This window comes from Theropithecus gelada, chromosome 16, assembly GCF_003255815.1.
Source record: "Theropithecus gelada isolate Dixy chromosome 16, Tgel_1.0, whole genome shotgun sequence".
NCBI classification, from domain to species: domain Eukaryota; kingdom Metazoa; phylum Chordata; class Mammalia; order Primates; family Cercopithecidae; genus Theropithecus; species Theropithecus gelada.
In genome coordinates this window covers 24052674-24074669 of record NC_037684.1, presented here as the reverse complement: position 1 = coordinate 24074669, position 21996 = coordinate 24052674, and the positions used below count along the sequence as shown (strand labels likewise).

At 40.9% G+C, this 21996-nt stretch overlaps 1 protein-coding gene across 4 annotated transcripts in view; it reads right to left on the bottom strand.

Annotated features, from left to right (window-relative positions):
- The window catches only part of SPOP (speckle type BTB/POZ protein), an 85723-nt gene that overhangs the window by 61234 nt on the left and 2493 nt on the right, over positions 1 to 21996 (bottom strand). The window lies entirely within an intron of this gene.

The following is a 21996-nucleotide window of genomic DNA, read 5'->3' as shown; positions in this document are numbered from 1 at the left end:
CTTCTATAGGTATTGCATGTCTAAAAACTTTGACTTTCATGGCCGGGAGCAGTGGCTCACGCCTGTAATCCCAACATTCTGGGAGGCCAAGGCAGGTGGATCATTTGAGATCTCGAGTTGGAGGCCAGCCTGACCAACATGGTGAAACCCCGTCTCTACTAAAAATACAAAAAAATTAGCTGGGCATGCTGGTGTATGCCTGTAGTCCCAGCTACTCAGGAGGCTGAGGCAGGAGAATCGCCTTAACCCAGAAGGCAGAGGTTGTAGTGGGCAAGATCGTGTCACCGCACTCTAGCCTGAGAGACAGAGTGAGACTGTCTCAAAAAAATAAATAAATAAAATAAAATGGCATTCTGGTTTATTTTGTCAACTGTTAGTGAGGTTAGTTAACTACTTTCCCCAAGACCAATTAACTCTGGAAACAATGAAGAAACTGAGTTTACTTGCAAAACTGAGGAACAGATCCTGAATCTTCAAGATCCCACCAAGTTAACAGCATCCTAAGAGGGCCTGTCAGAAGAGCCAGTCAGTCACCTCATGGTGCCTTACATTGGTCAAAAGTTGTATAATTGAGTGAAAAGAATGTAACGCTAGGAAGGAGATACTTAATGTATGCCCCTGAATTAAGCTCTGAACATGGTTATATACTTTAAAAAGAAAGTTCCTGAGTTTAAAAAAGTACCAGTCAATTCTCAATTATCATCATAATTGAAATACTAAAGGATGTAAAAAGTGATATAAATATTCCAAAACAGGTATTAAAAAAGAAATCCTTAACATTTTACTTTGGAACGCATGATGTAATTTTTCCTATAGATTTACATCCAAAATTCTATCTTGACTAAAATAATAGTAATTATTTACGTAGCCTGGACATAGATTAAAAGACATCATGGGAGTGAATTCAAGATAAAATAGGACTCAGCATGAGATAAATGTTGATGGATAATGTATATGAGGATAATTTAAAACTATTATATAATAATTCCTCTTGATCTCACAGCATCTTCTAGCAGCTCAGTCTTAGCCATAAAATATTTTTCGAATGAAAATTTCTTTTTTCTTTTCTTTTCTTTTTTTTTTTTTTTTTTTGAGACAGTTTCACTCTCATTGCCCAGGCTGGAGTGCAATGGCGCAATCTTGGCTCACCGCAACCTCCACCTCCCGGGTTCAAGTGATTCTCCTGCCTCAGCTTCCCAAGTAGCTAGGATTACAGGCACGTGCCACCACGCCTGGCTAATTTTTTGTATTTTTATTAGAGACGGGGTTTCTCCATGTTGGTCAGGCTGATCTCAAACTCCTGACCTCAGGTGATCTGCCTGCCTCGGCCTCCCAAAGTGCTGTAACCACAGGTGTGAGCCACCGTGCCCGGCCAGGTATTCTTAAAAGTGATGTAATAATCTCTGCATCAGAAAGAACTTCACAAACTACCTTGTCTGAACTCTTTGATATTATAAAAGAGTTTATAATATCAAACTCTTTTGCTATCCACAAAAGTTGCAACATGTCTATATAGAGAGAACTACAGAGTAAAATAAATATTTAAGTATTGGGAAGATCATTATTTAAATAATTTACATATAAAGAACCTTTCTCGGGTATTTCTTGTAAAAAGAGACTTCAATGTATCCAGTTTGCTTAAAATTAGGCCACATCTAGCTTTCTGCTTTATCTTACACTTGCATACTACACAACTTCAGATGTACTAAAAATAAAATCAGTCCTCTGGGACATAACTCCCATAAAAACCTCTCCACTACACCACAACACAAACCCTCCTCTCCAATTAGTTGACCCTAGCCTGTTTGCCAGCTCATACATACAACCATACGCCTTTCTCAAATTTATACAAAACTCTGAAAGCCAGAAATGTTCTACCTCCTATCTGAATACTACTCTTCCAGGTCCAAGTCAAGTCCTACCTTGTTCTGAAGCATTTCCTAACCGCCCCAGTATACTCTAAATTCCTAGTGTCACTTTCTTGGCAGTTAACAAATGTGACTAAGAACCCATTAGCTGCCAATTAACATAAGATGCCCAGAATTTTAATTCTCTATGTTTTTCCCCACTCCAAAATTATCTTTTATAGGTCTAGTAAGATCTAGGAATTGGTACTTAAAAATCAACTTATCAGATGGAAAGAAGAAAACAGTTGCTACACAAATAAAATTGATTTAGGCCAGGCGCTGTGGCTCACGCCTGTAATCCCAGCACTTTGGGAGGCCGAGGCAGGTGGATCATGAGGTCAGGAGATCGAGACCATCCTGGCTAACACAGTGAAACACCGTCTCTAGCAAAAAAAAAAAAAAAATACAAAAAATTAGCCAGACGTGGTGGTGGGCACCAGTAGTCCCAGCTACTTGGGAGGCTGAGGTAGAATGTCATGAACCTGGGAGGCGGAGCTTGCAGTGGGCCGAGATTGCGCTGCTGCACTCCAGCCTGGGCGACAGAGCAAGACTCTGTCTCAAAAAAAAAAAAAAAAAAAAGAATAAAGTTGATTTTTTCCCTTTATCAAAATGTCCTTTAATGCTGTTTACATATTTTTTTCAATTATGAGAATATTTAAGGAATAATTAGGAAAAATCTAATATTGTACAGCAATTCTACTTCAGGAATAAATCCTAAGGAATCAATCTGATTGATGTATAAAGATTTATGTACAAGGATGTTCATCACTGCAAATTTTTTCTTTTTTGAGATGTAGTCTTGCAGTGTCACCCAGGCTGGAGTACAATGGCATGACCTCGGCTCACTGCAACCTCTGCCTTCTGGGTTCAAAAGATTCTCCTGCCTCAGCCTCTCAAGTAGCTGGGATTACAGGTGCCCGCCACCACGCCCAGCTAATTTTCGTATTTTTAGTAGGGATAGGGTTTCACCATGTTGGCCAGGCTGGTCTTGAACGCCTGACCTTATGATCTACTCGCCTCGGCCTCCCAAAGTGCTGGGATTACAGGCGTAAGCCACTGCACTCGGCCTTTTTTTTTTTTTTTTTTAAAAAGAAACGGAGTCTCACTCTGTTGCCCAGGCTAGAGTGCAGCGGCGTGATCTTGGCTCGCTGCAACCTCCGCCTCCTGAGTTCAAACAATTCTCCTGCCTCAGCCTCCTGAGTAGCTGGGACTACAGCCACATGTCACCACGCCTGGCTAATTTTTTGTATTTTTAGTAGAGACGGGGCGGGGGGCGTTCACTGTGTTAGCCAGGATGGTCTCGATTTCCTGACCTCATGATCTGCCCATCTCGGCCTCCCAAAGTGCTGGGATTACAGGCGTGAGCCACCTCACCCAGCTGTCACCGCAAAATTTATAAGGAAAAACTGGAGGAAAAAAGTTCATTATTGGGAAATTGGCCAAATAAAATATGATGAATTCATACAACAGAATTCTATGTAGTTACTTTGAGAAGTTATTTTTTTACTGGTATAAGAGGTCTACAATATGCTGAATGTTTAAGGCAATTTTAAAAACAATCAATTTTTTTGTAAAGATATAAATATCTACATGCACATACACATTTAGAGAAATGCCCAATAAGATGTTCAGAAAATGTTAACCGTAGTTAACTCTGTATGGTGGGATTTGGGGTAATTTTTTACTTTTTTCTTTATACTTTTCTATTTTTTTCCAAGAATTATTTTATAATCAGCAAAAGCAAATACTTTTGTTCTGAAAAAATACCATGTTGATTTTTAAATCTCAAGTCTTTTTAAGGATTCATGTGGAGTGCATTACTCCCATTTACTACTAACACCACCAATTAAAGAGCCACATAGGTGCTCCTAATGAGAAGTAATTCCTAACAATATGTCAAAGTGGACTGCAAGGAACTTCCCTGTTCTCATGTTGTTTCTTCAAGCCAGCAAGTTTCTGAAATAATTTACCCATAGCTTTCCCTGCAGGGAGTTTCTCACCTATGCAGAAGATGTTTCCATCAGCAGTGGCAGGACAGGTAGCAATGAGTCAAGTCATCACCAAGTCAAGTTATATTTCAAAGGTGGAGCATCACCACCACCATCGTCAGACAACCAAGTGGAGAAGAACTACCACTGCTGTAGCATCTCTGGTCAACAGATTTGACTACTGGGATACACTGAGACCAACATGGTACTCTGTGTCTTTGTGTTGACCAAATGTCAACATCAAGGGCTCCCACAGCCATTCTACCTCATGTGCTCATCCATGCTCCCACACCTTAGCAAAGATCTGCTTGGGACTTTCTCCACTTCCCAGACAACAACTTCTGAATTTTTCTCAGCCCTCTTATCCCTCTACCAAGAAGGAGAGAAGAGTTAAAATGAGAAAAAAAAAAGTGCAAAAGCCCAAAGGAGGACCTAGCTGGGTATACTGGAAGAATAGAAAGAAACACAGTACAGCTTGAACGTGGTCATCAAAGGAAAACACTAAAAGAAACAGGCAAGGACCACATCGCAGAGATCCGAACAGGTCAGAATACATCTGGGGATCTTATTTTCATAAATGTTGCTGCTCCCATGGTGAATCAATTTCATGTAAATGAAACCTCATCTATTCTTCCAAAACTTGGTACAATAGACCCAACCGCCTGCCTGCTAGGCAGCCTCTCCTAAACATCAATACAACCAAAGCCAAGCACTACCTTTTTTCCCAAATCAGCCCCTCCGACAGCTTCATATCTGCTAATGGACAGATCATTCACCCAGGCTTTATATCTCAATGTTACCTTTCATTCTTTGCCTATTGTCCACCTCTGTTACACACAGGCTCCTCAGTCCTTAAACCTCCAACCTACTTATGCTTTTCTAGTGCCACTGACACTATCCTGATTCAAATTAGCACCAATTCTTGTTCAGATTACTAAAGTAGGCTAGTTTCCATATCTCCAGTTCTTTCGCCATTAAGTTTGTCCTATATGATGTTATTTAGATACTTTCAAGACCATCAATAAGTGGATGATATAAAACTGTATTACCTCAAGCTCTGATTTCATTTCAAGCTCCACTCATATATCTGCCTACTTAACATATTTATACTTAGCTTCATTCGCATCTCAAATTTAACATGTCTAAAATTGAACTCCTGATTTCTGATCTTCCCTCCAAATTCCACACCTACTCCTCCCATTCCTATCTCCCACCCTCATCTCAGTAAGTGACACGTCTACCCATCCAGTTGCTTCAGCCAGAAACCTGGGAGTCATTCTTGACACTTTCCTCTTCCTCAACCCCCACATTCAATCTATAATTAAATGAATTCTTTCTTTAACATACTTCTCAAATCCATCCACTTCTCTCCATCTCTTCTGTCACTAAGTCCCACCTGCAGATTCTTATTTAAGTGGTATGGGTGCAGCCCAGGCATCAGTAGAAAAAGTTCCCCAGGTGATTCTAACAAACAGCTAAAAGTGAGAACCACTGCTCTACAACATTTGGACTTCCATCAACCTCTCTGACCTCATTTCTACTACTTTCTCTCTTGTTAACTTAACTCCAGCCATTCTGGTCTTCTTGCTGGTTCCTTGAGTATGGCAGGCACATACATACCTTATGGTTTTTGCTATTTCTTTTGTCTAAAGTGCTAGTTCACTCCTTCATCTTCTACAGATATTTATTCAAGCATTACCTTTGATGTGTTAGTGAGGCCTTCCCTAGCCATTCTATCTAAAATCACAACACCTACTCCCACCCCAACATTCCCTATCTATCCCTTTTTCGGGTTGTATTTTTCTCCTTGAAACTTATCATTTTCCAATATACCATATATTTTATTTATCGTTTGCTACCTGAACATAAGCTCCATGAGAGTAGGGATTTTTGTCTGTTTTTGTCCGCAGCATCTAGAATAGCATCTGGCACACAGTTGGTACCCAATTAATATTTAATGCCTCAGCAAGGCCTTCCCTGACTCCTCCAACTAAATCTAATCTCCCCATTATTTTCCTTAATAATTTATTCTGGCCAGGTGCGGTGGCTCACGCCTGTAATCCCAGCATTTTGGGAGGCACAGGTGGGTGGATCACGAGGTCAGGAGATTGAGACCATCCTGGCTAACGGGGAAACCCCATCTCTACTAAAAAATCCAAAAAAATTAGCCGGCCATGGTGGTGGGTGCCTGCAGTCCCAGCTACTCGGGAGGCTGAGAGGCAGGAGAATGGCGTGAACCCGGGAGGTGGAGCTTGCGGGGAGCTGAGATTGCCCCACTGCACTCCAGCCTGGGAGACAGAGGAAGACTCCATCTCAAAATAATAATAATAATAATAATAATAATTTATTCCTTTCCTTCATTACATTTACAATAATTTATAACTACATTAGCTTGTTGAAGTTCCTTTTCTAGACTACAAATTCTGTGACAGGGGATTTTCTATGAGGCTCACCATCATATAAACTTTGCCTCACTTATATGGCACAGAGTAGCTACTAAAAAAATAGTCAATAAATCAGTAACAAAATTTGTGAAAGCACACCCTAATCATGTTATTTCTTCAATCAAAAATTTTCAATCTCTCATGCTTTACCACATTAAACCCAAACTGCTTGGCCATAGTCGAAAACCTTCCATGCTCTGAGCCCATTTATTTTCCAGTCTTATCCTCCATTATCCCATCTTCTGCTTCAGCCACGCTATGCTCTTCATCATTTCTAGTACACACCCTATGCTAACACTGCACTTCCCCACCTCCACATTTTCACTCATGACATTTCTTCTGCCTCAGTTCCCTTCCCCATCTATGCCAATGGAAATTCCAACCTTCAAAATACCCACCCTTCAAAGCTCAGTTCAAATGTAACCTTCACAAAGACAGTCCTGAGTCTTACCCCAGCTTCCCCAAAGATCTCTTCCTCTTCTAAGCACCAAAGATATAATACTGGTTTAATCCCCCACTCATTTCAGAACATACCCCTCCCTGACCTTCTATGCTTTTGCTTATAGTCACTCAACAGGTATCCGTTAAAAAGAAAAGTCAGTTAACACTATTCCCTTCCCTTCTCTACCATAAAACATATTTAAGCCCAAGCGCGGTGGCTCACGCCTGTAATCCCAGGAGTTTGGGAGGCCAAGGCAAGCGAATCACCTGAAGTCGGGAGTTCAAGACCAGCCTGACCAACATCAAGAAACCCCGTCTCTACTAAAATTACAAAATTAGCTGGGCATGGTGGCGCATGCCTGTAATCCCAGCTACTTGGGAGGCCAAGGCAGGAGAATCACTTGAACAGGGAAGGCGGAGGTTGCGGTTAGTCAAAATCATGTCAGTGCACTCCATCCTGGGCAACAAGAGTGAAACTCCATCTCAAAAAATAAATAAATAAATAAATAAATTATTGTGGGTAGGGAGGTCTCTTCCTCTTTAGAGAGACCCTTTAATGACCAAAAGATACAAAGCTAGAATGGAGGATTCTCAGTCTAAACTTTCTCTTCTATGCCTTTTCCAGAAAGGCAGGACCTGCCCAAATGCAATTTTTAGAGCTCAGATTTTTGCCCCCCTCAGATTGTGACAGATTTTCAAAATATATTGAAGTGTTTGAAAAAAACCATTAAGCTGTATGTACTACTACAAGAGACAAATTCCATAAGCTTCATTAAAATGGTTTGCCCTAAGATTATCATATACTTGAAAGACCATCTGGCTGAAAATCCAAACACCATAAACTCTGCTGTTAGAAAATGATAATTCCAGGCCCGGCACAGTGGCTCACGCCTGTAATCCCAGCACTTTGGGAGGCCCAGGCAGGCAGATCACCTGAGGTCAGGAGTTCGAGACCAGCCTGGCTGACGTGGTGAAACCCCATCTCTACTAAAAATACAAAAATTAGCTGGGCACCACCACGTGGCAGGCACCTGTAATCCCAGCTATTCGGGAAGTTGAGGCAAGTAAGTCGCTTGAACCTGGAGGCGGAGGTTGCAGTGAGCCGAGATTGTGCCACTGCACTCCAGCCTTGGTGACACAGCAAGACTCCGTCTCAAAAAAAAAAAAAGTAAATGATAATTCCTAGAAAAACATTTCCGTTCAAAAGAAATTTGAAACTTTTTATGATCTTTAAAAATGTCCCATTCATGTTGACATTATGTTCAGTGATGCTAAGTGACTGCACTTACAATCCGGTAAAATTCTATCAGGAAACACCTGTGCTTCAAGTATTGACCTTTGTTTCCCCACCCAAAACCTCTCTTAAGGTTGTGATTCTCAAAGTGTGGTCCCAGTAGATTCCTGGAGGTCTCTTTCAAGTGGTCTGTGAAGGCAACATTATTTTCATAACAATACCAAGAAACTGTTTGCCTTTTTCATTATGTTGATATTTGTGCTGATAGTACAAAGGCAATAATGGGTAAAACTGCTGGTGCCTTAGCACAGGGGTCCCCAACCCCAGGGCTGCAGACCTTACCGACCCATGGCTTGTTACGAACCAGGCGCACAGGAGGTGAGTGGTGGACGGGCGAGCAAGCATTACTGCCTGAGTTGTGCCTCCTGTCAGATCAGCCATGGCATTAGATTCTCATAGGAGCCTCAACCCTACTGTGAAATGCAAATGGGAGGAATCTAGGTTGCACGCTCCTTATCAGTTATCTAATACCTGATGATCTGAGGTGCAACAGTTTCATCCCAAAACCATCCCAACTACCAGGTCGTGGAAAAACTATCTTCCACAAAACCGGTCCATGGGGCCAAAAAGGTTAGGGACCACTGCTAGCATGAGCTATTACTCATCGGCATGAACAATTACTCATCAGCATGAGTAATGACATCGAACTGTGCTACAGTCATTGTCTTTTGCCATCACACATAGGTGATTTTTTAAAAAACAATTGCTTGCACTTAAGAATGTTCTTGATGAAGCAATAAAAATTATTAATTAAATCTAAACCCTTGAGTGTAGGTCTTTTAAATAGTCTGTAATAAAACGGGGAAGTATGCATAAAGCACTTCCGCAAGATACTCAAGTACAATGGGCTGTCTCCAGGAAAAGCACTTGTGACTCTGAGCTGTGAGTTAACTAGCTGCTTTTTCCATGGAACCCTACTTTTACTTGGAACAAAGAACAAACTGGTTATTTAGACACGAATATTTAGCAGACATTTTCTTGAAAATGGAGTCTGTCACTTTGAGGAAAACAAGTATTTGTTGCCAATGATAAAATCCAGGTTTCTAGTGAAATCCTAGAATTGTAGAAAACTTGTAGCTACTTGACAGCTTCCCAATACTTACAGACTTTGCTGATGAAATGGGTGGTGATAATAACTAATATAGCTTTTTTTGGATATTGTATTATAAAATGTTTAAACATTTAGAATATCTGCTTAACTCAATTAACAAGTATTTCCCAAAAGACTGCAGCACGATATTCTAAAATCACATATGGGTAAAAGATCCATTCAAGTGCAAGTCAGATCAATGGATTTTAATGTAACAGTAACATCAATATGATTTCAGATTTCATACTGCAACTTAATTTATAAGAAACTAACACTTGTCAAGTTTTGGTGTAGTATCAGAAAAGAATATGCACAATTGTCTGAAAAGGCTGTAAAATACTTCTCCCTTTTCCAACTACATGTTCTTTCAGGCCATATTTTCTTTAGGTACTTCAATCAAAACAAATTATCACATCAGACTGAATAAAAGCAGATATGAAAATCTAGCTGCCTTCCATTAAGCTGGATATTTAAGAGATTTGCAAAAATGTAAAAAAGCCACTTCTAATTTTTCAAAAACTTATTTTTTCATAAAAATATATTATGTATGTTAATGAGATAGGTTTATTATTTTATAGTAACAATTTTTTTTTTTTTTTTTTAGAAGGAATCTTGCTCTGTTGCCCAGGCTGGAGTGCAGCGGCCAGATCTCAGCTCACTGCAAGCTCCACCTCCCTGGTTTACACCATTCTCCTGCCTTAGCCTCCCGAGTAGCTGGGACTACAGGTGCCCGCCACCTTGCCCGGCTAGTTTTTTTGTATTTTTTAGTAGAGACGGGGTTTCACTGTGTTAGCCAGGATGGTCTCGATCTCCTGACCTCGTGATCCGCCCGTCTCGGCCTCCCAAAGTGCTGGGATTACAGGCTTGAGCCACCGCGCCCGGCCAGTAACAAATATTTTTAAATGTCTTCCATTTTAATATCTAATATAATAAATATCAACGTATATAACCCACATAAACAAAAGCTCTTTAGGGTCCTCAAAAATTTTTACCAGTGTAAAAACTCCTGAGAAAAGTGAGAATCACTGTTCTAAGAAAGATACGCCTCTGATTCCAGCCACTCCCAAAACTGCTCTGTTTGTACCAAAATCTTCCCCTTCCTCACCCCCAACTGGAGTTGAACCTGGGGCAGATATCTGGCCCAGGGAAAAATCAACCTTTCAACTGACCAAATCAGATCTCCCCCAGGAATCTGAATTATGCCTCACGGAGACTAAAGCCTATTTACAGCAGAACACTAGAGTCCGCAAACTCTTGCGGAAGAACCCGCTACTGTTTTGGTTCCAGCCTTTTTTTGAGGTTTGGTTGTTCAGCTTTTCCTTAGATTCTGCAACAGCTATTTCCTTTTTCCTTCAGATAAATCTCCCCCAGTTTATGTTTTTTTCAACCCTGCATGTGACATCGGAAACTCTTTTATATGAACTGGTTTGAATAGGTTTAATTTCCTTATGATCAAGGAAGCCTTGACACCATAAAACTTCAATGTTTTTACCCAGTCCTTATACAAGACACCAAATTACAATAAGGTTCCCTTCCATTTGAAGACATCCCTATATAAAATCACTCCAACAAAACTAAAAGTTGAATGGAAATTGTAGGCTCATTCAAAACAAGTGATAAGTTACTAGGTAAGGAAGGTATAATTTTTCTCTTCTTTAGGAAAAGTCCGTTACACATCATGTGAATATATATTGGACAACAAATAGCTTCATTAAAATTTATCAATTTGGGGCCAGGTGCGGTGGCTCATACTTGTAATCCCAGCACTTTGGGAGGCCCAGGCGGGCAGATCACAAGGTCAGGAGATAGAGACCATCCTGGCTAACACAGTGAAACCCCATCTCTACTAAAAATACAAAAAAATTAGCCAGGCGCGGTGGCAGGCACCTGTAGTCCCAGCTACTGGGGAGGCTGAGGCAGGAGAATGGCGTGAACCCAGGAGGCGGAGCTTGCAGTGAGCCGAGATGGTGCCACTGCACTCCAGCCTGGCGACAGCAAGACTTTGTCTCAAAAAGAAAAAAAAATACAGACACACACACACACATACACAAATACACACACCAATTTGGCCAGGCGCGATGGCTTATGCCTGTAATCTCAGCACTCTAGGAGACTGAGGCAGGTGGATCACCTGAGGTTAGGAGTTCAAGACCAGCCTGGCCAACATGCTGAAACCCCATCTCTAATAAATTAATAAAAATTAGCCTGGCATGGTGGTGCGCACCTCTAGTCCCAGCTACTCAGGAAGCTGAGGCAGGAGAATTGCCTGAACCCAGGAGGCAGAGGCTGCAGTGAGCCGAGATAGAGCCACTACACTCCAGCCTTGGCGACAGGGCGAGACTCTGTCTCAAAAAAAAATAAACAAATAAATAAAAAATACCAATATGACAGAAAGCCTGAAAAATAAAGAACAAGGGAGTGAGACTTGCCCTATCAAATATAAACAATTATTATAAACCTACGAGAATTAAGGCACTGCAGTACCAGTACAAGATAGGCCAACAGACCAACGGTATGGAATAGAGAAAATACAGATACAAACTCTCATATATATGGAAACATATTAGTGGCATTATGAAGTTGTAGGGAACAGATGGACTATTCAATAAAGGATGCTCGGCCACTAGACTATCCTTATGGAAAGAAAACTGGATCCATACTTCAGGGTTATCTTTATGAAAAAAAAAATATGATCTGTACTTCACACGAAACATCAAAATAAATTCCAGGTGGGGCCGGGCGCGGTGGCTCAAGCCTGTAATCCCAGCACTTTGGGAGGCCGAGGCGGGCGGATCACGAGGTCAGGAGATCGAGACCATCCTGGCTAACATGGTGAAACCCCGTCTCTACTAAAAATACAAAAAACTAGCCGGGCGTGGTGGCGGGCGCCTGTAGTCCCAGCTACTCGGAGGCTGAGGCAGGAGAATGGCCTGAACCTGGGAGGCGGAGCTTGCAGTGAGCCGAGATCGTGCCACTGCACTCCAGCCTGGGTGACACAGCGCGAGACTCCGTCTCAAAAAAAAAAAAAAAAAAAAAAAAAAAAAAAAAAAAAAAAAAATAAATTCCAGGTGGATTAGAGACCTAAAGGTAAAAAGCACACTTTAACAACTTTTAGAAGATAAGATGAAATCATTACCTCCATATAGGGGAGGATTCCTTCATGAAGACACACACACACACACACACAGACACACACACACACACCCACCCCCATATAGGAACAATATAATAAATCTGATTGCATGAAAATCTAAAACTCAAGGCCGGGCACAGTGGCTCACGTCTGTAATCCCAGTATTCTGAAAGGCCGAGGCAGGCGGATCACTTGAGGTCAGGAGTTTGAGTCCAGCCTGGACAACAATGTAAAACCACGTCTCTACTAATAATACAAAAACTAGCCGGGCCACCTGTAATCCCAGCTACTTGAGAGGCTGAGGCAGGAGAATCATTGAACCTGGCAGGCAGAGGTGGCACTGAGCCAAGATGGCACTACTGCACTCCAGTCTGGGCAACAGAATAAGACTCCATCTCAAAAAAAAAAAAAAAAAATCTAAAACTCAGTTTGATAAAAGATAAAATTAAGTTTAAAAACAAATTAAAGGGCTGGGCGTGCTGGCTCATGCCTATAATCCCAGTACTTTCAGAGGCCAAGGTGGGTGGATAACCTAAGGTCAGGAGTTCGAGACTAGCCTGGCCAACATAGTGAAACACCATCTCTACTAAAAATACAAAAATTAGCCGGGCATGGTGGCACAAGCCTGTAATCCCAGCTACTCGGGACGCTGAGGCAGGAGGATCGCTTGAACCTGGGAGGCAGAGGTTGCAATGAGCCGAAATCATGTCATTGCATTTTAGCCTAGGTAACAAGAGTAAAACGCTGTCTAAAAACAAAAACAAAAACAACCAAATTAAAACACACCCATTAGAATGGCTACTATTACCAAAAAAAAAAAAAATTTTTTTAACAAAATAAATATTGCCCTAAAAGGGATATCCAAAGCCTTTAAAACAAACAAACAAACAAACAAACAACAAAAAAAAACCCGGGTGTGGTGGCTCACGCCTGCAGCACTTTGGGAGGCCGAGGCAGGCGGATCACTTGAGGTAAGGAGTTCGAGACCAGCCTGGTCAACATGGTAAAACTCCGTCTCTACTAAAATACAAAAATTAGCTGGGCATGGTGGCGCACGCCTGTAATCTCAGTTACTTGGGAGGCTGAGGCAGGAGAATCGCTTGAACCCAGGAGGTGGAGGCTATAGTGCGCCGAGATCACACCACTGCATTCCAGCCTGGGCGACAGAGTAAGACTCCATCTCAAAAACAGAAAGAAAAAAGAAAAGAAAAGAAGAGAAGAAAAAGAAAAAGTGTTAGGCTGCAGAGAGGTTGGCACCTTTGTGAACTGCTGGTGGCAATATAAAATGGTTCAGCCACTATGGAAAACAGTATGAAGTTTCCTCAAAAAATCAGAAATAGAATTACATGATCCACAATTCCACTTCTGGGCATATACCCAAGAGAACTGAAAGCAGGGTCTTGAAAAGATGTTTGTATACTCATGTTCATATCAGCATTACTCCCAATAGCCAAAAGGTAAAAACACCACAAATGTCTATCAACAGATAAAGCGATAAGCAAAACCTGGAATGGAATATTATTCAGCCTTAAAAGAAAGGAAATCCTAGCACATGCCACAACATGGATGAACCTTGGGGACACTGGGCTAAATGAAACAAGCCAATCACAAAATAGACAAACTCTGTATGATTCCACTTACACTTACACCAGAGTAGTGAAATTCCTAGAGACGGAAAGTAAAAGGGTGGTTCCCAGAGCCTGGGGGAGGGAGGAAACAAGAAGTTGTTTAATGAGTACAGAGTTTCCGTATTGCAAGACGAAAGAGTTCTAGAGATCTGTTGCACAACAATGTGACTATACTAAACACTACTAACTGTATACTTAAAATGGTTAAGGTGGTAAATTTATTTATTTATTTATTTATTTATTTTTTTTTTGAGACGGAGTCTCGCTCTGTCACCCAGGCTAGAGTGCAGTGGCCGGATCTCAGCTCACTGCAAGCTCCGCCTCCCGGGTTCACGCCATTCTCCTGCCTCAGCCTCCCGAGTAGCTGGGACTACAGGCGCCGGCCACCTTGCTCAGCTAGTTTTTTGTATTTTTTAGTGGAGGCGGGGTTTCACCGTGTTAGCCAGGATGGTCTCGATCTCCTGACCTCGTGATCCGCCCGCCTCGGCCTCCCAAAGTGCTAGGATTACAGGCTTGAGCCACCGCGCCTGGCCAAGGTGGTAAATTTAACATTAAGTTTTTTACCACAATAAAAATAAGAGATTGTTTATTATGTATAATAATAAAAAACTGGAAATACCTTATGTTTATTAAACAGGAAACGGATAAATGGTAGTACAGATATTCATACAACCAAATACTAAACAGCAGTTAAAATGAACTCAAGTTACATGTAGCAACATAAGTAAATCTCAAAAAACCATACTAAGCAAAAATATTAAGGTAAAGAATGGTATAGATTGGAGTATATAGTACATATTGGATTACAGCACAGTTAGAACATAATAAACACCAAATTCAGGATAGGTGTTACCTCTAAGGAGGGAGGGAAGAAGAGAATAGGAATACACTAAGGCTTTGCTATTTCATTAATGTGCTATTTACTAGAAAAAGTATCTGGGGGTAAATATAATAAAATGTTAAGATTTTATAAAGCTGGGTGATAAGTATATGCATGGTATTATTCTTTATATTTTCTATATGTTTAAGATATATATACACACCCATATATTTACATATATACACATATATATTTACATATATGTTTTGGTTTTTTTTTTTGAGATTTTGAGATGAGTCTTGCTCTGTTGCCCAGGTTGGAATGCAGTGGCACAATCTCAGCTCACTGCAACCTCCGCCTCCTCCCGGGTTCAAGTGATTCTCCTGCCTCAGTCTCTCAAGTAGCTGGGACTACAGGTGCCCACCACCACGCCTGGATAATTTTTGCATTTTTAGTAGAGACTATGTTTAGTTTCACTATGTTGGCCAGGCTGGTCTTGAACTCCTGACCTCAGGTGATCTGCCCGTCTCAGCCTCCCAAAGTCCTGGGATTACAGGCGTGAGACACCACGCCCAGTCTAAGATCTTTTATAATTAAAAAATTAAGGCCAGGCGCAGTGGGTCACAACTGTAATCCCAGCACTTTGGGAGGCTGAGGCGGGCGGATCACTAGGTCAGGAGATCGAGACCATCCCGGCCAACATGGTGAAACCCCGTCTCTACTAAAAATACAAAAATTAGCTAGACATGGTGGTGTGTGCCTGTAGTCCTAGCTACTTGGGATGCTTAAGCAGGAGAATCGCTTGGACCCGGGAGGCGGAGGTTGCAGTGAGCCAAGATAACGCCACTGTACTCCAGCCTAGTGACAGAGCAAGACTCCGTCTCAAAAAAAAAAAAAAAAAAAAAATTAAGACAGCATAAAAGATGTTCACCGAAAAACTGTCATTTTTATTTACAGCAAATTTCTACACGGTTATCTGTTTCCAAATATCAAGTAAAGGAATACATAAATCTCAGTTTGAGGAGATGAATGATCACACATACATTTTTCCTATTACAAATAAATAGATATATAGATAGGGGAGATTAGAGGTTTTCAAAGAACTACTGACATGGCAAGGAGATTTACACTAACAGCTTTTCAGAAAATCAAAAGTCAGGAATAAAGGTCTTCATGATCAAGAAGGTGTTGCTGGCCGGGCGCGGTGGCTCAAGCCTGTAATCCCAGCACTTTGGGAGGCCAAGACGGGTAGATCACGAGGTCAGGAGATCGAGACCATCCTGGCCAACACAGTGAAACCCCGTCTCTACTAAAAACTACAAAAAAACTAGCCGGGCAAGGTGGCGGGCGCCTGTAGTCCCAGCTACTTGGGAGGCTAAGGCAGGAGAATGGCGTGAACCCAGGAGGCGGAGCTTGTAGTGAGCCGAGATTGCGCCACTGCACTCCAGCCTGGATGACACAGCGAGACTCTGTCTCAAAAAAAAAAAAAAAAAAAAAAAAGAACGTGTTGCTGTGTGAATGGTTAATTCCCTAAGGTTTATATCCAGCTCTCCCAAAGCTGCATGACCAGCTCTGTCATAGAGTACCTAGGCAACTCCTTGACAGTTCTATTAAAACATGACCATAGTTGGAAGAATGACAGCCTAAGCATTTCCTCAAGAATGTGTACTTTAGAATTTCTTTTTCCTGTAATGGGAGCTTTTCAAAAACAAAAATAAAAGCAGCTACTAGGTCTTATTGGCAAATGTGTCAGAATAGGCTTTCAGAGAGATTCACTATGCCTGAAAACAAACACAAGAAACAGGTGTGCTTCCCTGAATATACAAGCAGGATTTAATTTGGGACCAGTATTGTTATGAAACCAGGTTGAGAATAACCTTATAAATATGACAAAATGGTAAAAAGCAACTGAAATATGAATTTCAGATAAATATCAGAATACTGTTATTGTCTGGCTTTGAGTAACCTGAAATCAGTAAGATTACTCAAACACCACTACACTGTAGAAGTCTAACAAAACATTTTTTGCTAAGACAGGAATTAGTCTACCCCGAAACCCACTTTAGAATGCAGTTCTGCTGTATCTTTCATTTGTATTAACCTTTATTAGTGTGATGAATTTTCAGAAAACATTGTGGCTGCCCTGACTTTCCTCCTGAGTCTACAGTACATAACAGAAAGCCACAGGATTCGGCACTGTTCCAGACCCTGAGTTAAGACAGCTAGATATCAGAGTTTACGGCCTATCTGAAAATTTTCCCTAATTAAGAACAATTTGCCTCACTTCCTTTTTATGATGAAAATCTAGTGATAATTTAAAAAATGCGATTACAGCATAATCTTACATAACACTCTGTGTAGAGATGAGGAAAAGGGAAGACATACTTGGGCATAGACGCACAGATGTTTTTATATAATAATAAAACCGCCACATCCCAAAGCTTAGAAACACACAATTTCAACCTCTAAATTTTATTCTGTGTGCCTTTCATCTTAGAAAAAAACCAGTTTGCTCATGAGAGGCGGGGACAAGGGGGTGGTCAATGCTCTCTTCAGATACTGCCTTTCACGAAGAATATTCAAGTCAGGGAAGCTGCGAGTTCTAACATCCAGAATCCAGCAATGCCAGTGACACAGAAGTGAGTCAAACACTAAGTACATCGGGTTAAAATTAAAGCACCTTTAGTTTTTAGAATTTGGTTCCAGAAGCTGCATATGGTAGACAAATAACCTCATAATTTACTGAAAGGGAAGAAAATGTCATATACATAAAGGTAAGGGTAAGGGTTCTGCATCTAGGAAAGGAAAAATACAAAGTGAGCTAGGAACTGCTTGTGACAAAAAGCAAGGAAACACTCATAGCCCAAGCTTAAAGGGCTCCCACAGGCCAAATACGGAACAGTGTGAGCATCAAAAAGAATGTAAATGTTGGTAAAACACAGAATAAACTAAAATCCATGACACTAAAACAATGAGAGTGAAAAACTCATTTACCACCATTAGAGATGATAGTGTACCATTTCCTTACTCAGAAAAGTGTTAAAGGAAAAAAATTAAGAATTTATCTCAATTTTTTAGTAGGAATTATAATTTATGCCAGGCACGGTGGCTCATGCCGGTAATCTCAAGACTTTGGGAAGCAGAGGCGGGAGGATCACTTGAGGTCAGGAGTTCAGGGCCAGCCTGGCCAATATGGTGAAACCCCATTTCTATTAAAACTACAAAAATTGGCTGGGCGTGGTGACTCACACCTGTAATCTCAGCACTTTCGGAGGGAAAGACAGGCGGATCACAAGGTCAGGAGATTAGGACCATCCTGGCCAACACGGTGAAACCTTGTCTCTACTAAAAATACAAAAAATTAGCTGAGTGTGGTGGCAGGCACCTGTAATCCCAGCTAATTGGGAAGCTGAGGCACAAGAATCACCTGAACCCAGGAGGCAGAGGTTGCAGTGAGCCATGATCACTCCACTGCACTCCAGCCTGGGAGACAGAGCAAGAAACACACAATTTCAACACACAATTTCAATTTTGTTGAGACTCCATCTCAAAAAAAACAAAAAACAAAAAAGAATTATAATTTATTCCCAACCGGTGAGGAAAATCCTTACAGAAGATTGAAAGCTAATCAGTGTAAAAGAAATGACAGAATCAGAAAAATCACTATTTCCAAAAACCAATGAATTACCTGATTTACGCAAAGATCATCATCATGAGGTGAAATGTTGCTGGAGAAGAGTAATAGTACAATGCCAAAGTAGCACCTCTCCACAGATAACTTACTAATTACAAAGGGGGAAAAATATCTTTACAACAAAGGAGTCTGGTATTTATCACTTTAAATGATCAAACAAACTCAGCATCATTAATAGTGGGACAGTATGACATCATGTTTCTCCTCCTATGATGCAGCGAGGAGCAGAGAAACACATACAAAGTAGTCTCATCAAAAATGTTTAACGATAATCTAATCAGACCTGTAGAGCTCAATATCTGTTTATGAAACTATGAGGAAATAACCAGAAAATTCCAGAAGTGATACATTCTACAAGACAAACAGCTCAGACTCTTTAAAAACCAGTATCATGAGGCCAGGCATGGTGGCTCACACTTGTAATCCCAGCACTTTGGGAGGCTGAGGCAGGCGGATCACTTGAATTCAGGAGTTTGAGACTGGCCTGGCCAACATGGTGACACCCCGTGTCTACTAAAAATACAAAAATTAGCCAGGTCCACGTGGTGGTGGGCACCTGTAATCCCAGCTCCTCAGGAGGCTGAGGCAGGAGGATCGCTTGAACCCTGGAGGCAAAGGTTGCTGTGAGCCAAGATCGTGCCACTGCACTCCAGCCTAGGCGACAGGGAAACTTCATCTCGGAAAAAAAAAAAAAACAGTATCATGTGGCTTCTAAACTGTTCTCGATTTAAAGAGACTAAAGAGACATGTTTGGAGGAAAAAAAGAAGTGTCATCTTCAAGACAACTGAGCAAATCTGAACATGAATTGGATATTAGATGGTATTAGAGAATTACTGTTAATTGCCTTAACTGTGACAAGTATTATAAGCTTTAAGGAGATACATCTAAAGTATTTTAGGGTAAAGTGTCATGATGTGTGCAATACAAAAATGTATACATTTAAATATATGTGCACATACATAAAGTAAATATAGCAAAATGTGAACAACTGTTGAATCTAAGTGATGGATATAAAGATGTTAACTGTACTATTCTTTCCATTTTTCTGTATGTCTAAAATTTTTTTTTTTTTTTTTTTTTTTTTTTTTGAGACTGAGTCTGGCTCTGTCGCCCAGGCTGGAGTGCGGTGGCCGGATCTCAGCTCACTGCAAGCTCCGCCTCCCGGGTTCACGCCATTCTCCTGCCTCAGCCTCCCGAGTAGCTGGGACCACAGGCGCCCGCCACTTCGCCCGGCTAGTTTTTTGTATTTTTTAGTAGAGACGGGGTTTCATCGTGTTAGCCAGGATGGTCTCGATCTCCTGACCTCGTGATCCGCCCGTCTCGGCCTCCCAAAGTGCTGGGATTACAGGCTTGAGCCACCGCGCCCGGCTGTATGTCTAAAATTTTTCACTTAAACCATTATAGAAAAAAAAAAAAAAGGGCTCCAAATGTACTTCCTCCAGGAAGGCCTCCCAAATGAACTCTCCTTTAACCTTTAATCATGTCTTCACAAGGTCCTCTCAGCATGGAACATAGTGTATTAGTGTTACAGTTTTGTTTTCTAATTGTTCTTATTATTTCCTATATTCAGTAGGTGTGGCTTTACAACAAGATTATGTCTTTGGGCCAGGCGTGGTGGCTCAGGCTTGTAATCCCAGCACTTTGGGAGGCTGAGGCAGGCGGACCATCTGAGGTCGGGAGTTCGAGACCAGCCTGACCAATATCGAGAAATCCTGTCTCTACTAAAAATACAAAATTAGCCAGGCATGGTGTTGCATGCCTGTAATCCCAGCTACTCAGGAAGTCTGAGGCAGGAGAATAGCTTGAACCAGGGAGGCGGAGGTTGCGGTGAGTCAAGATTGCGCCACCGTACTCCAGTCTGGGCAACAAGAGCGAAACTCGGTCTCAAAAAAGATAATAATAAATAATAAATAAATAAATAAAAAGATTACATCTTTGGTTTTGGCATCAGGGTAAGGCCGGCCTCAGAATGAGTTTAAGAAGTATTCCCTTCTCTTCAACTTTTTAGAATAGTTTGAGTAGAACTGGTATTAGTTCTTCTTTAAATGTTTGGCAGAATTCAGCGATGAAGCTGTCAGGTCCTGGGCTTCTTCTTTGATGGGAGACTTTTTATTACTGCTTCCATCTTGATACTCACTATTATTGATCAGTTCAGGTTTTCTATTTCTTCATGGTTCAATCTTGGTAGACTACATGTGTCCAGAAAGTTATTAATTTCTTCTAGGTTTTCCAACAAGACTGTAAACTCTCTTCAAGCACATATTTAATTCTTTTCTACTTCTATGAAGCTCATAGTGAAGTATTCTGCAATCAGCAGACTTAAAAAATGCTAGTACCAGTATTCTGTACCAAGAAGGCAGACCTCAACTAACTAGATTAGCTTTTCAATTTCTCACCAGAATAACAGCAGTTCATTTGGATAAACAATTTAAAGTCACAGTTATCAAAAGGAGATCATAAATCATTTACAGGCTTACAGAATTACAGAGAAACTAGCATCTAGGAGTTAAAGGAAGAAATTGGAATATAGGTTTTTTATGTCTTCCTAGCATTGTCATGGATTTGCTATTATCCAGACATATGACTTTATTCTCATGACATTATTTTTCAAACAAAATCCTCCATGACCCCTCCCCAATCTGCAAAACAGTGAGGTATTTATACACAACTCTTCAGTGCAGTGAAGCTTAACAAACTACATAATGAACTTTAAAATCTTAGATAAAAGACGGCACAAATATCAAAAATTTTGATAATAGTGTTGGTGAGAAAACAGGCAGACTCACACTGCTGGCAGGAATATAAATTCATACAACCTCTGTGGAAAACATTTAGTAATATCTAACAATATTACAAATGCACACCCATTGATCCAGCGCGTCCACTAGGAATTTAAACCAACAGACACTCATGTACACATAATAAGTACATACAAGGAATTAACTGTATCACTGGAAACAACCTAAATGTCCAATAAGTGTTGGCTGAATGATGGTACATCTACACAATGGAATTATCTGCCATCTTTCAAAAAGGAAGAGGGACTGTATTTACTACATGGAATGATCCCCAAGATAAATAGAGAAAAGCGAAGTGCAGAATAAGCATAATGTCTTATTGCGTAAAACAAACAAAAACAAAAAATGTGAAGAATATATAGGTGTATATGCTTGTAAAAGGATATACTGTCTCTGGATGAATAAACAAGATTGCTGCCTTTGGGAAAGGGAACTCATGGATAAAGAGGATGGTAAGAAAAGAAAGACTTCACTCTCTGTGTACCTTTTGAATTTTGTTTCATATGTATGTACATGTGTTACCCATTTTAAAGAGTGATTTTTTTAAAAAGGCTCTGCACCAGTACGAATTATTTAACAACATTCATCTTAATCTAAAAGCATTACATGCCATCAAAATTTTAAATGAGGCTTCGGTGAATTCAACTAGACAAAATGTTTCTAGAAAAAATCAGGCCCGGCACGGTGGCTCGCACCTGTAATCCCAACACTTTGGGAGGCCAAGGCGGGGGTGGATCACTTGAGGTCAGGAGTTTGAG